This window comes from Camelus dromedarius, chromosome 20 (assembly GCF_036321535.1).
Source record: "Camelus dromedarius isolate mCamDro1 chromosome 20, mCamDro1.pat, whole genome shotgun sequence".
Taxonomy (NCBI): domain Eukaryota; kingdom Metazoa; phylum Chordata; class Mammalia; order Artiodactyla; family Camelidae; genus Camelus; species Camelus dromedarius.
Window position 1 is genome coordinate 33,476,522 of NC_087455.1, and position 13,752 is coordinate 33,490,273.

Below are 13,752 nucleotides of genomic sequence, written 5' to 3' on the forward strand. Positions count from 1 at the left end.
CATGACCCTGTGATTTAAACTGTGTAAAATATATAGTGTAGAAATAAAGACTGAAAGGTAACAGGGGAAACTGTCTGAGGCCAAGGACCCCAGGGGATCAAAAGAAAAAACAACCAACTAAAATATGACCAGAAAGGCCGTTGGTAGAATTTGTGCATTGTTGCTACAAATTCTGTTCCTAATTCAGTTCCACTTCCCAAACTCAGGTGTGTCCCTGGATTTTGACTTTTTGGAAACTTCTGGAAAGAGTTTTAGGGAAATCTCTTGCTGATGCACCTTATCTAACTCTCTTTGGTTGCTCAGATCACAGACTAGTTCATTCCATCGTGGCTGGTATGGGTCATATTTTGCCCAGACTCCTGCTTTTGTGTAGCTCTCCTCATACCATAAAGAACATAATGAGAATAGTTCTTGAAGGATGGTGGTAAGATTATGTTGATCGTTTTCTCATATTGGAAATCAAAAAAATGTCTTACAATTTTTTCAAAGAAACAGTATCTTGAACTCTGCTGTAGGAATGATTGTAATATATAGGTTTATTTCTTAAAAAACTACCTTGATTGATCAAATGTGTCATGCTTTATTAATACTTGTTGTAAATATAAATAAGGTAAACTTGGATGTGAGCCTGTAAGTTAAAAAAAAAAACTCTCACAATTATAAATGAGATGATATTTGGGGAACAAGTTGTGTTAGGTGGGAAAGGAAATGATGAATTCCAGACAGTCAGCGGTCAGTCTATAGCAATCCATTCATCTATTTAGCAAGTATTTATTGAAGATACACCATATGCCAGGCACCGTGCTAGGTGCTAGGTAGTGGTGACCACAGTGGTTCTCTCTTGAAGACTTTACCATATAATTAGTAATGGGAACAGATTATAGACAAGTAAATATAAGTATATAACTGCTAACTGTTGAGTGCAATGAAGGAAAAAGCAGAGTGTCATGACAGAATCATCTGGGGACTTTAGACTGAGCACTCAAAGAAGGTTTCCCTGAAGAGATGAGGCTTAAAATTAGACCTGAAGGCTGAGAAAGGACCAGGCATACTTCATGGGGAGGAAACAGCAGAACCTATAAGGTCCCCGAGGTGGCAAAGAAAAGGTCAAAAAGGCTAAAGTGTAGTAAATGAAGAAGAGAATGAGGTGGGTGAGATGTGAGGTCAGGAGAAGGGAGTGGATTTAATTGTAAGTGCAATGGGACACTACTGAAGGTCGCTGTTAGAATAAACAAGAGAGTGACAGGAATGAAAATGAGGGGGCTACCCGTGATGTCCAAGCAAGAAGTGTAGACCTTAGGATTTTGGTAATGAAGTTGGGGAGAAGAGGGAAAATAGAAGCTACATTGCAATGAAAGAATTCTCAGAATTTGGGTAAGGGATTGGATGTGGTAAGGAAAGGGAGGTAACCAAATTATGTATTAGAGGTAACTGCTGTAACAAACAGCCCCTTCCAAATCCCAATGACTCAACCCACTACAAGCTATTTCTTGTTCACGTCACCGTCCAGTATGCATCGGCAGTTGAGGGAGGTCTGCTCCCTACATTCAGGTTTTATATCTTGTGGAGCCTCCTTTTTCAAAGGTGGCCTCCCAAATTACCAGGAACAGAAAGAGACAGTTTGGAGGACCACGTGGAACATTTAAAGGGCCAGCCAGGTATGGAGTGCATCGCCTCTGCCCACATTCTGTTGGCTAGAGCTCAATAACATGACCATGTGTAACTGCGGGCATTGGAGGGTGCTGGGTAATGTATGCTGGCTGCCTGTTCGGGAAGGAAACGAAAGGAGTGTGTGAACACATAGCATTACTTCTACCCCAAATGACAACCTGGTTCCAGCTTGAGTAGGTTGTTGGATGGCGCCAGCTGGGAAAGACTCCAGGAGGAACAAGTTTCTGGGAGAAGATCAAGCAACTGGTTTTATTTATTTTTTAATTTTTTAAAAATTTTTGAGTAAAGGCAGATTTATGTAGACAGATACACACTACATAGAGAAGCGACTGGTTTTAGACTTGTTTATTTTGAGATGCCTAGTTTCCATCCAGGTGCCGTCAGGTAGGCAATTTGTTGCTCAAGTGCCAAGTTCAGTTTTTGGCCATATAAATAAACTGCTGGGAAATAGCTCGGTAATTTGGGCAAGGCCATGTGTATTTTGTGTATTGACTGTGCATTTGTCTACATGTTTATTTATTTATTATTTGATAAATGTTCACTGAGCCCTTACTCTGTTCCAGATATGGTCTAGGCACAGGGCATATAGCCCCACACAAAGCATGACGTGTTTCAGAGCCTCTGTCGCCCCAGAGACAGACAAACAATTAGCCAGATAAGTAAGTAAAACACATGGTATATTGTATGCGGATAAAGTCTAGAGAAGACAAAACGTAGAAGGGGATCAGGGACTGGAGGTGGGGGAACAATGCACTCAGATAGGATGCTCTGGGAAGACCTCACTAAGGAGGTGACTGGTGAGCAAAGACTTAAAAAGAGGTGAAGACAGAGGTATGCGGTTAACTGGCGAGTGGGGAGTCAGGCCAAGGGAATACTGAGGTAAACTCCTTGAGACAAGAGTGAGACCTTTGTAAGGATTTTTATCTTTTACTTGTGCCATGTGATTTGTGTTTACTTAAAGTTCTCTTATAAAAGTTAAATCATCATTCACTTTCTAAATTTTCCCTTAGTCCCTCTCTCCTCATTTAGGACACAATATAAAGTAGGTTGGATCACCTTTCTCTCCAGTAACACATTCATTAGAAGTCTTGCTTTTTCAAGGCTGGGTACTGCATTCCCAGATGCATTAAACAAGAGTCACCTTAGATATATAATTTTTCAGTTACCTATTATTTACTAGTCATTAGGCTAGGCACTGAGGACACAAAGCTGGAAGCAATATGGTTCCTATGGTTCCTATACTTAAAGAGCTTCCTGAAACAGCTCATTTTAATATACTGTGCTAAGAGCAATGACAGATGTATGCAGAGAAAAGAAACCTGACTCTCCTTAGGTGAGTGGAATAGGGACCTGAAGGAGTTAACTCTTGAGCTAAGACGTAACAAGTGAGTAGGCATTAGCCAGGTAAAGATGGTGGGGCGGGAGCTGGTGACATGGAAAATAATTGTCCAGAAGGAGTTTAGGCTGAGTGGACAGTTTCCAATAGATGAATATCATATCTAATGGAAGGCAAGAGAATGAAAGGCAGGGAATATTGTGGGAAGGAGTCTGCAGGACAAAATCCTCATCCCATGCATTCTTATTAAGAAACGCTTATGAGAATTTCCGATCTGAAATAGGCACATAGAATCCTGGAATAGACAAAAATGATCTAGATCTCATTTTACAGACAAGAAAACTGAGATCTAAGAGTTAAGTGACTTGTTCAACACTCAAGGGCATGTGAGTGGTTGCGTGAAGACCCAAAGCCATGGGATGTCCAACCAGAGTTTTCCTAGGTGATTCAGGAGCGAGCACACTTTTCGTTCTGTGTTTTGTTTTCTTTGTCTTCGCTTGGAATATGTATGTACCTCTTTGAGCCTAAGTGTATTCCCAAATTTGGGTGAGACTTTAGCATGGTTCCTAAACTCCCCACGAATTCATGAACTGGTCTTGGTCTTCATCATTGGCTTCTGCTGGGAGGATTGCTCCCAGCCCAAACTGTTCTTATACAGAAACTTTCTCCAAGAAACACAGCATTCACTGGTTCTACTTAACTTTAGGTTATGTTCTGTTACTCCTTCTCCCTTGGTCTTGGAGAACTCAGAGGACTTACGAGGCTAATTTAGGGCAGATATGCTAAAAGTCGAAAGTAATGTTTTCTCTTTGCAGAAAACACCCTAGAGGCAGAGATGGCAGGAATTTGTGTGTCACTGTGATGGAAAACAAATGAAAGCCTTTACAGCAGAAACGTTGGTCTCCAATCATCTAACACATCCATCACTGCATGCCAATGTGGATGTGTTGTGTAGGCAACAGCCAACTGAGCATTCAAAAAATGAATGCCCTGCGCGCTCCACAGTAGTTTTCAGAGATTATAAGGAAGTAGTAGATGAGCTCAGAAAAATAATCTGAGTGCATGTGTGACTTTTAAGATAATTAGATTAGGATGTAATGTACGACCCTGCAAAAAGAAACAACTCCTTTGAAACTGTAGCGTGTTCTTCTTATGGAATGAATGCTGCAGTCATTTTATTCTACTCAGATATCTGGAGGAAGAGGAGTATCTTCAGACAAGTCATACGATTTGAGTCAGGACACCCTGGAATGCATGCTGGAGAAAGAACGCTTGATCTGGTCTTCAAGGATTCCATGTGCCTGGGAAGATTTTCCTTTGATGAAGGTTGAAGGTGGCATTTATCAAGAGGAAGAAACCAGGTGGTAGGAAGAAATCTCAGAATGTTGTGTTTCTCTGTGCTTTTGTCAGCCACAGATTGTAAACTAGATTCTTTTATTTTTTATTTTTTAACTTGAAAATTTTAAATTGAAGTATAGTTGATTTACAGTGTTGCATTAGTTTCTAGTGTATGGCATAGTGACTCAGTTATACATATATATGTTCCTTTTCATATTCTTTTTCATTATAGGTTATTATAAGATATTGAATATAGTTCCCTGTGCTTAGACAGTAGGATCTTCCTTGTTGTTTATCAATTTTATACATAATAGTTTGTATCTGCTAATCCCAAGCTCCCAGTTTATCCCTCCCCCCACCTTTTCCCCTTGGGTAATCATAAGTTTATTTTCTATGTTTGTGAGTCTGTTTCTGTTTTGTAAATAAGTTCATTTGTGTCATTTTAAAAATTCCACACATAAGTGATATCATATGATATTTGTCTTTGTCTGAGTTACTTCATTTAGTATGATAATCTCTAAGTCCATCAATGTTGCTGCAAACAGCATTATTTCATTCCTTTTTATGGCTGAGTAGTATTCCATTGTGTGTGTGTGTGTGTGTGTGTGTGTGTGTGTGTATACACATACATACAAATGTACATACATACCACATCTTCTTTATCCAGTCATCTGTTGATGGACATTTAAGTTGCTTCCGTTTCTTGGCTGCTATAAACATTGGGGTGCATTATCTTTTTGAATTAGAGTTTTCTCTGGATATATGCCCAGGAATGGGATTGCTGGATCATATTTTCTCTATTTTGGGTTTTTTAAGGACCCTCCATACTGTCCTCCACAGTGGCTGCACCAATGTACATTCCCACCAGCAGTGGAGGGGGTCCCTATTCTCCACACCCTCTCCAACATTTATTATCTGTGCACTTATTTTTTTCTTTCCCTGCCTCAGGTTTGTTTGTACAAACAGCACAGGAGGACATGAGCCCTGTGCAGACAGCAGCCCAGGGGTCACACCAGTCCTTCTATCTTCACATCGACAGATAAAGGCCTCTACTCTGGACTTTCGTGGGGGCCTGGGCACCTTTGGGAGCCTGAGCCCGAGCCGGAGCCTTGGTCTGAGCCTTGGCCTTGGCCTTGGGTCGGCAGAGCCTGAGACCCTTAGCGATGTAGGCACGTTTCCCGAACTTGGGGTGAGCAATGCAGGCAAGTCGACTGAGCTTGTGACTGTCGCCCTTTGGGATCGTGGGCTTGAGCTCCTTGGGCTTTACGAGCGCCTTGACAGCCTCACACGTGCGCTCGTGGCCTTGGCGTTGTCGGCCTGCTTCCTCTTCAGGCCCTTCTTGTTGTGCTCCTTGGCAAAGCGCATGTTCCTCGGAAACTTGGGGTCCACCCCCTTAAGAGATTCATATCGTTGTGATCGGGGCTTTTTTGATGCCATTTCCTTGCCATTTTGGGGACTGGTTTTATGTGGTGTGGTTCTTCAACTTGGCCTGTCTCCATCGGGGCTTGCAGATCCTGAAGCCCCTGGGACCGGAAGAGAAAGAGTTGTTTGTGCACTTTTTAATGATGGCCATTCTGACCAGTGTGAGATGATACCTCATTGTAGTTTTGACTTGCATTTCTCTAATAATTAGTGATGTGGGGCATCTTTTCATGTGCCTGGTGGCCATCTGTACATCTCCTTTGGAGAAATGTCTATTACGATCTTCTGTTCATTTTTTTGGATGGATTTTTGTTGTTGTTGTTGTTGTTGTTGTTATTGAGTTGTATGAGCTGCTTGCGTATTCTGGTACTCAAGCCCTTGTCAGTCGCATTGTTTGCAAGTATTTTCTCCCAATTCATAGGTTGTCTTTTCATTTTGTTTATGGTTTCCTTTGTTGTGCAAAAGCTTATAAATTTGATTAGATCCCATGTGGTAAATGAGATTCGTCAGATGCATGCTCCTCCCTGAATTTGTTTTCTCTTTGTTATACCCCAGAAGCAAGGCACAGTTGGGAAGTTTTAAAAGAGTAAACAATTTTCTCCTGAGGCCAGAGATAATCAAGGGAAGACTTGAAAGTAGCAGTTTTATCTTGGAGTGGTTTTGCCTCCGAGATGACATTTGGCAACATCTGGAGGCATTTTTGATTGTCACAACTGTTGGTAGTGGTTGGTGGGGGTGGGGTGAGGATGCTACAGGCATTTAACAGTTAGACCAGGGGTACTGCCAAACATCCTGCAATGCACAGAACAATCCCCACGACAAAGAATTATACAGTTCAAAATGTCTACAGTGCCAAGACTGTGCAACCCTGCCCCCAAATGAAGATGAGTCTCAGGAGAACAGAGTTGGTGGCATGTGGCCCAGCTATTCCCAATTTCCAAGAGATTTTCCTTCTGGGCTACCTTTGGAAGGTCTGGGTTTTTATTTCTATTGAGACAAGGTACATTTCCTTGCTCCAGTCTTAGGTGATAGGCGCCCCTATTCCCAAGTCAGAGAAACCTCTTGGACTCCCCCCACTCTCCAAGTCATTAATACCAAATATTTATCGAGCTTATACCAGTCCTATAAACTAAATTGTGCACTGGGGAGACAAAGAAATTGGAGATGACCCCCTTCTCAGAAATGATGGGATCTCTGAGCTGTCATTGTCTTCACAAAACAAGCCTTGGGAAAAGGAGCCTTACCTCCCACTGTGATCAGGTAGACTCCAGCCTTCTGCTTATTCCCAGACTCAGGAAGTCATTCTTGAGGTTTATAACAAATACCTGTGACATTAAGACATTTTTAATCGTCTTAATCTAACCAATCAAGGGATCTAGAAATGGCTTGAAATTAATTGTGCCTGATTCTCAGATTGTATTCTGCTTTGATTCCTTAGTGGATTCACTTTTATCTTTCAACTACATTTTGTTCATTGAATTCTTCGGAGAGGCTGAGGACTGACTAATTTCGAGCAAAGAACACCTGCTTTACGAGCATTATTCCTGAATCTTGTTTTCTTTAAAGGAGAAAGGCAGGAGTGGAGGAGGTCAAACTTTCCTGGGGACCATTATTTGCCAATTCTGAACTGACCTAGATTTTTCAGTATATATTTATATTATACCATCCCCCTCCCAATACACATAGGAAAGAGCAGAAACTGCTAGGCACCCTCACCTGGGGTGGGGTGGGGTGGGAGGGGAAAGACAAATCCATAATCCAGCAATTTGTATAAATTATAAAATAAATAAGAAGAAAAATGTAATTTGGCATAAAAACAAATATAATACTAGGTGTTAGTTTTTCCTATAAATATAGTACTTACCTTTCTGATTTCTACATAAACATTACTTAGTTTGATATTTATTTGCGTTTACATGGTGGACTTCTCCCCTTTGTGTTATCGGCCATGGGTAAAGTGTAAAGTTTGACCTTTGCCTCTAATTTACTCATTAGGCAGAGAGTGATAATTTCTACAAGGTAAAGTGGAGTATATTAAAGACCTTATTCAGCCAAGATCTCACTAATAAAGAAGTAAATTAGGCTAAAGCTCCACTCTTCCCAGAAAAAGATCTTAAAGGTGGAAAAATATATCCATATGCAGTACAGAATGAAATGTCTTTTTGGTGGTAAGGAAGTTAATTTGAAAACCCGATCACATAAAAGAATTCAGCTAACTTCACGTCTTTAAATGATTATTTAATGTCTATTACACATACTAGAATTAAAACATGATTTAAAGCCAAGAAATCAGTGCAATGATTTGGCTTAATTTAAGTGACTATTCTTTTTCAGTTAAAATTTTATTAATCTGGTCATGAGAGCGAGAACACTTTTTTTGGAATTGGTACATAAACAAATTAAAATTAAATTAATAAACATTTAATTAACAAATTAAAATCAACACATATTTATCAAATAGCTACTAGGTATCCAAGAACCGTTTTAAGCACAATTCGGGTAGAGAGGGTTTAAGAGGAGTTGTAAAGATGGGTAGCGGCAGGCTCCTAACCTCAAGTATCTTACAGGTTGAAAACAAATGGTGTGTGTGTGTGTGTGTGTTTGTATGTGTGTGTGTGTGTCTGTATGTGTGTGTGTGTGTGTGGGGGGGCGTGTGTAGGGTGTGTGTTTTTACAATGCCATTGTCATACTAATCAGTGAAAAGTGTCCGACTGAGAAAAAGATGGACAAGGGAGTAACATCAACCTTTCCTTGTAAATTACTTCTCTAAACTACTGATAGGATGTACAGAGAAAGTTAAAAATCTCTCGTTCAAAAATGAGATTTGTTTAGAAACCGTAAACAATAACAGATTCCTGGAGAATTGTTGAAACAAAGGCCAAAGCAAGAGATAAACTATTACGCATCGAGTGAGACTAAATTGTAAATTGCAGTGGAGGATTACTTCTTTTCTCACCACGCGCTTCCACCCGCCCTGCCCCCAACGTATGAATACAAAGACAGGGAAGGGAGGTGGTATCTGGCTATTTACATGAAAAATGACTCTCCCCCACAATCACCTTCTGTCAATAAAATGCTTATTTTCTGACATGTCAATTAGGTGATTCATAATCCAGATGACCATCTCCTTCCATTTAGTACCGTTGGACTGGGTTAAATGTCTTAAGTGTTTACCCTTTATGACCAGTGGCTTGGATCTGTTCTCAGTCAAACTGGGCCACTCATGACATGTTTGCCTGTAGGATTTCTCTTGAGGTAAAGTAACCATTATTATCAGATTTTAAGCTGAACGGCAGATTAGGACAGTGGCTTTACCATCGGCAGTGAAGAAGGCCTGATTTACAGTATGGTGTATCCAAAATACGGAATTTGTGGGAAGAGTTCAATGCAAAGTAAATAGCCTGTAATTTACAGGACTGCAGCGAGAGAGGCTTATGTAGAGGAGCTTGGTACTTCAAAGGGATCGTCTGCTGTTTAAAAGCCAGTTATTAGGGAGGGACGATTTGTCTTAGCATCTTAAGCTAATTTTAAAAGATCTGGCTGATAATGAAGTAATCATTTTTTTGAAATTGAGATGAAATTCACATAACATAAAACCTACCATTTTGAAGTATACAATTCAGTGGTCTCCAGTACATAAAGTAATCGTTTTTAAAAAGATTAGTGAATAGGAGTCTAAGAGAGAACAATAAGAATAGTCAGGTTGCATTTTCCATTCATAAACATAACCAACTCTACCCCTCAAATTATTAAATAATTGCAGTATTAACATACCAGAATACTCATTCTACAAAGCAATGAGCAAATAAGTAATGTTTCTATCCTACTGAAGACACGTATTATTAAACAGTTCTGCAATTAAAGTTAAGGCATTCTAAGCTTTAACTCTGAAGAAAGGCAGATGGAGTTTAAAATATCCACTTTCCAGATTTCTTTACAACGATGATGTTTGGAGAACGTTTGAAGGGAAACTTTGAAAATTGTTTTGGAAAGTAGAAAGCATACTTTTTGATAGATAAAAATGAGGTTTTATAAAAACATTTTTGCAGATAGGCTGAATTTCAGGTAAGACTGCTTTTTACTATTTTGGGTTAAAATGTCAGAATACCATGTAAGAAAAATAGGCTGTATAAATACACTGATGAGAGACTTCTGGGCAAATTAATAGAAAAAATAGAAGATAAAAATTTATTTTGGCTGAAAGTACAGACTCTGAACCAGTGATTCTCAGCTGAAGATTTCTATCCCAAAGATAGAAATATAATTTCAATGACGCTTTCAAATTACAGGCTCTCTGTGGCACCCTCTCACCTGCACCCCGGTAAAATTTTCATTTGCTCTCCTGTTATGTGGTGAATAAAAGCCCCCTCCCTATTTAAGACCAAATAAAGGAAGATAACCACAGCTTAAAAAAAACACAAACTTTTAATTTAAATCACACTCAGTCAAAATTTAATTAATTTAGTAAAGAGTTAAGGATTATCTCTGCATTATCTGTGAAAAAAGATTTACTAAATAAACACAGCGAAAATATTAGAGATAGCATTTTATTTAACCTATTCAAGAGCCCCAGTCATTTACAAGCACAGTGGTACTATCATTTGGAAGGAATCCTGTTTCATTAAAATAGAAAAGCCGGAGACCTCTGCTTGGCCATCTTTTTTAAGCTGCAGCTAAAGCAGTTGGGATGGGGGACAATGTGATAAACAAATTTGCGACGCGCTGGGTTAAACAAGTTGAAATTAGTTTATGCACCGCAGGACTTCTCAGATACTTTAATTTGCTATTGACACTGTAAGGGGGGCTTGTCTAAGATGAGCAAATTTTGCCATTTCACTGGTGTCTTATTTGTATTTTTCTTTTAACTAGTAAGGCTGTAGAACACCTTTTCACTTTGTAATTTTTTTTTCTGTGCGTTGCCTGTTGATATCCTTCAGCTATTTCTCTATTCGGTTGTTGGTCTTTTTCTCATTGCTTTGTAGCAGTCCATTTTTTTTTTTTCTATTACACAAGTTGCAAGTATTTTCTTTATACCTGTCATTTGTCCTTTAAGTGTCTTTCTTGAAACAGAAGTTTCTATCTTTGAGTGGTCAAATTGGCAGTCTTCTTTATTATGACGTCTGAGTTTTGTAGTTTAAAAAATACAAATGCATCTTGTTTCACCTCAAAATAATAAAGATATTTTTCTATATTTTTTCTAAGAACTCTACAATATTTAAAATATTTCAGTGCCAACAGAGCTTTCTGCAGTGGTAGAAATGCCCTAATATGGAAGTACTAGCAAGATATGGCTACTGAACACTTGGAATGTGGCTAGGGGAATGGAAGACCTGAAGTTTTACTTTGGTTTAATTTTAATTAATAAAAGATTAAATTTAAATAGCCACATGAGGGTAGAAGGCCACATTTTGAACAACCCAGATCTTTATCTGAAATTTGTTTTCATGTGCACTATGGGATAGAGAGTTTTTCCTCCATGAATATTCAATTATTCTAACACTGTTGAATCACCCTTATTTTTCCCCATTGATTTGAAAAGTCACTTATATCATGTATCAAATCCCCACGTATATATAGGTCTGTTTCTGAGCTTTAGTTTGTTTCATTGATCCATATGTTCATGCTTGAGCCAATACATCATGTTTTAAAGTCCTCTTTATCTAGCTGGTAAGACAGTTCCTTTGTCATTTTTCTTCTTTTTCAAAAGTTATTGGCACCTCTTGCATTTTTTTCTTTTCCAGGTGAAGTTTAGAATTGGCTTGCCAAGTTTCATAAAAATATTCTCTTTGAATTGTGATGGGGATTTCAATAAGTTTATAGATCTATTTGGAAAACAATTGACGTTTTAATAATATTAAGCTTTCCTCTGGCTGTTCTTTTGTATTTTCAGTGTATAGTTTTACTTCTATGTTTATTTTTGTTAGTTTGTTAGTAGATATTTGATAGTTTTTGTTGCCATTGCAAATAGTCTCCCTTTTCAATCAATCTTGGTGTATAGGAAAGCTGTTGAATTTTGCATGTTGATCTCGTATCTATTTACATTGTGAGACTTCTTAGTTTTTGTCTTTATTATTTTTGATTTTCTAGGTCATCAATGACAATGTTTTCAAACAGTGCCAATGAAATCTCTTTATTTCCAACATTTATGCTCTTTCTCTCTACATGTATTTGTCTTATTACGTTGGCTAGGAGACTGAGAACACTGTTGAGTAATCACAATTGGAAATACTATTTTCTCTTCCTTTATTTTCAGAACTGCTTTAAATGTTTAATTCCTGTATGTGTAGTCTGCTGATTGCCCTGTTCCTCAGCGTGCTCACCCTGCAGCCTTCCCCATCTCTGTAAATGGCACCTCTGAATTTCTAATTTTTCTGTCTAAAGATCTTGGGCATCATTCTAGTCTCTCATCTTCCCCTCAGACTGTACACCCAATCCGTAGAAAATCCTGCTGATTCTACCTTCAGAATATACACTCCCTCCATCCCTTCTTCCACTTGCACATCAATTCAAGCCATCACCATCTCTTGCCTGGATTATTGCATTAGCCTCCCACTCCCCTACATCCTAACTTTGTCTTAACACAGCGCCTGCCTTTATAACTCAAGTCATGTCTCTGCTCAAATCTCTCCAAACAAAAGCCAAAAAATCCTTCCAGTGCCCTCTAAGGCCCTGCATGATCAGCCTTCCTCATTTTCTCTGACTCTTCCTCGCTCCCTGACATTTCTCAGGTGTTTGCTTGGACATCAGCTTTTCAATAAACCCTTCCTCATCCTACTTCTCTGTTTAGCTTTTCTCTACAGCTCTTGTTACCATCTGATGTATTCTATTATTTTATTTGTTTGCTGTCTGTCTTCTCCTGCTGGAATGGAAGCTCCGTGTGGGGAGGGCGCTATTCTGTTTTGTTCATTACCTCATCCTCATTGTCTAGAAGAGTGCTGGGTGCAAAGTGAAGGTTCAGTGCATACATGATTTTTTCTCCTAAACTCTATTACTATTAATTCAGATTTAAATAAATATTTCGCCATATTTATGTTCCTGGAATAAACTCTTATTGGTCTTGCTGAATAGTACTTTTTATACTTTGCTGATTTAGAGTTAATACTGTTTCATTTAAGATTTTCCTTTTTTTGGCCTTAAGAATGGAGAACAGTTGGTAATTTTTCTCTGTTTTTTAATTGTTCAGTTTTCATATCAGGATTATAATTGTCTTGTCAAATGAACTGGGGAGGTGCTTTCTGTCTTTTTTCTGTGTCCTGTAACCATTTATGTAATAGTCTTTTCATTAGTTGTTTTGTAAAATTTGTATTTAAAAACCACCTGGGCTTTTAGTCTGTTGACTCAGTGTTTCCTCTGTGGAAACTGATTTATTCAAATTTGTTAACTCAATTTAATTTTCTTAGAAATAAAATTTAATTTTCATAAAATATTCCACCTAATTTGCATTTAAAAATTTATATTTGTATAATGGCTATCTTTTTATTTCTAATGATGTTTATTTGAGCTGTTTCAATTTTTTGCCTACAAAAGTTTGTTTATTACATTGTCCTTTTAAAGGAAATTTTGGTTTCATTTATCATTTTTCTTTTTTTTTTAGCTTAATTTGTCTATACACTAGTGTTGAATGATTAGGTTTTTATTTTTACATCTTGTTTTTCTGATTTTTAAATAAGTATATTTAAGTGTATAAAAAGCACTTCAGCATCATTGCAAAGACTTTGATAGGTTGTTCTGAATAATCTGTAGTCTCCATTTTAATTTATTTTTTCATCCAGAATGATTCAGATGAGCATTTAAAAATTTCCAAATCATATGGATGGATACTATTTTATTATCTTTTCGCTGGGATGTTTACTTTTATTTTATGATGCTCAGAATCAGCAGCCAGAATGCTTTCTTATTTACAAAATTTAATGAAGTTTAGTCTTATGGCTTGATGATTTTTCAATAAGTATGTCATGTGTATTTGAGAATATATACTTTCTTCC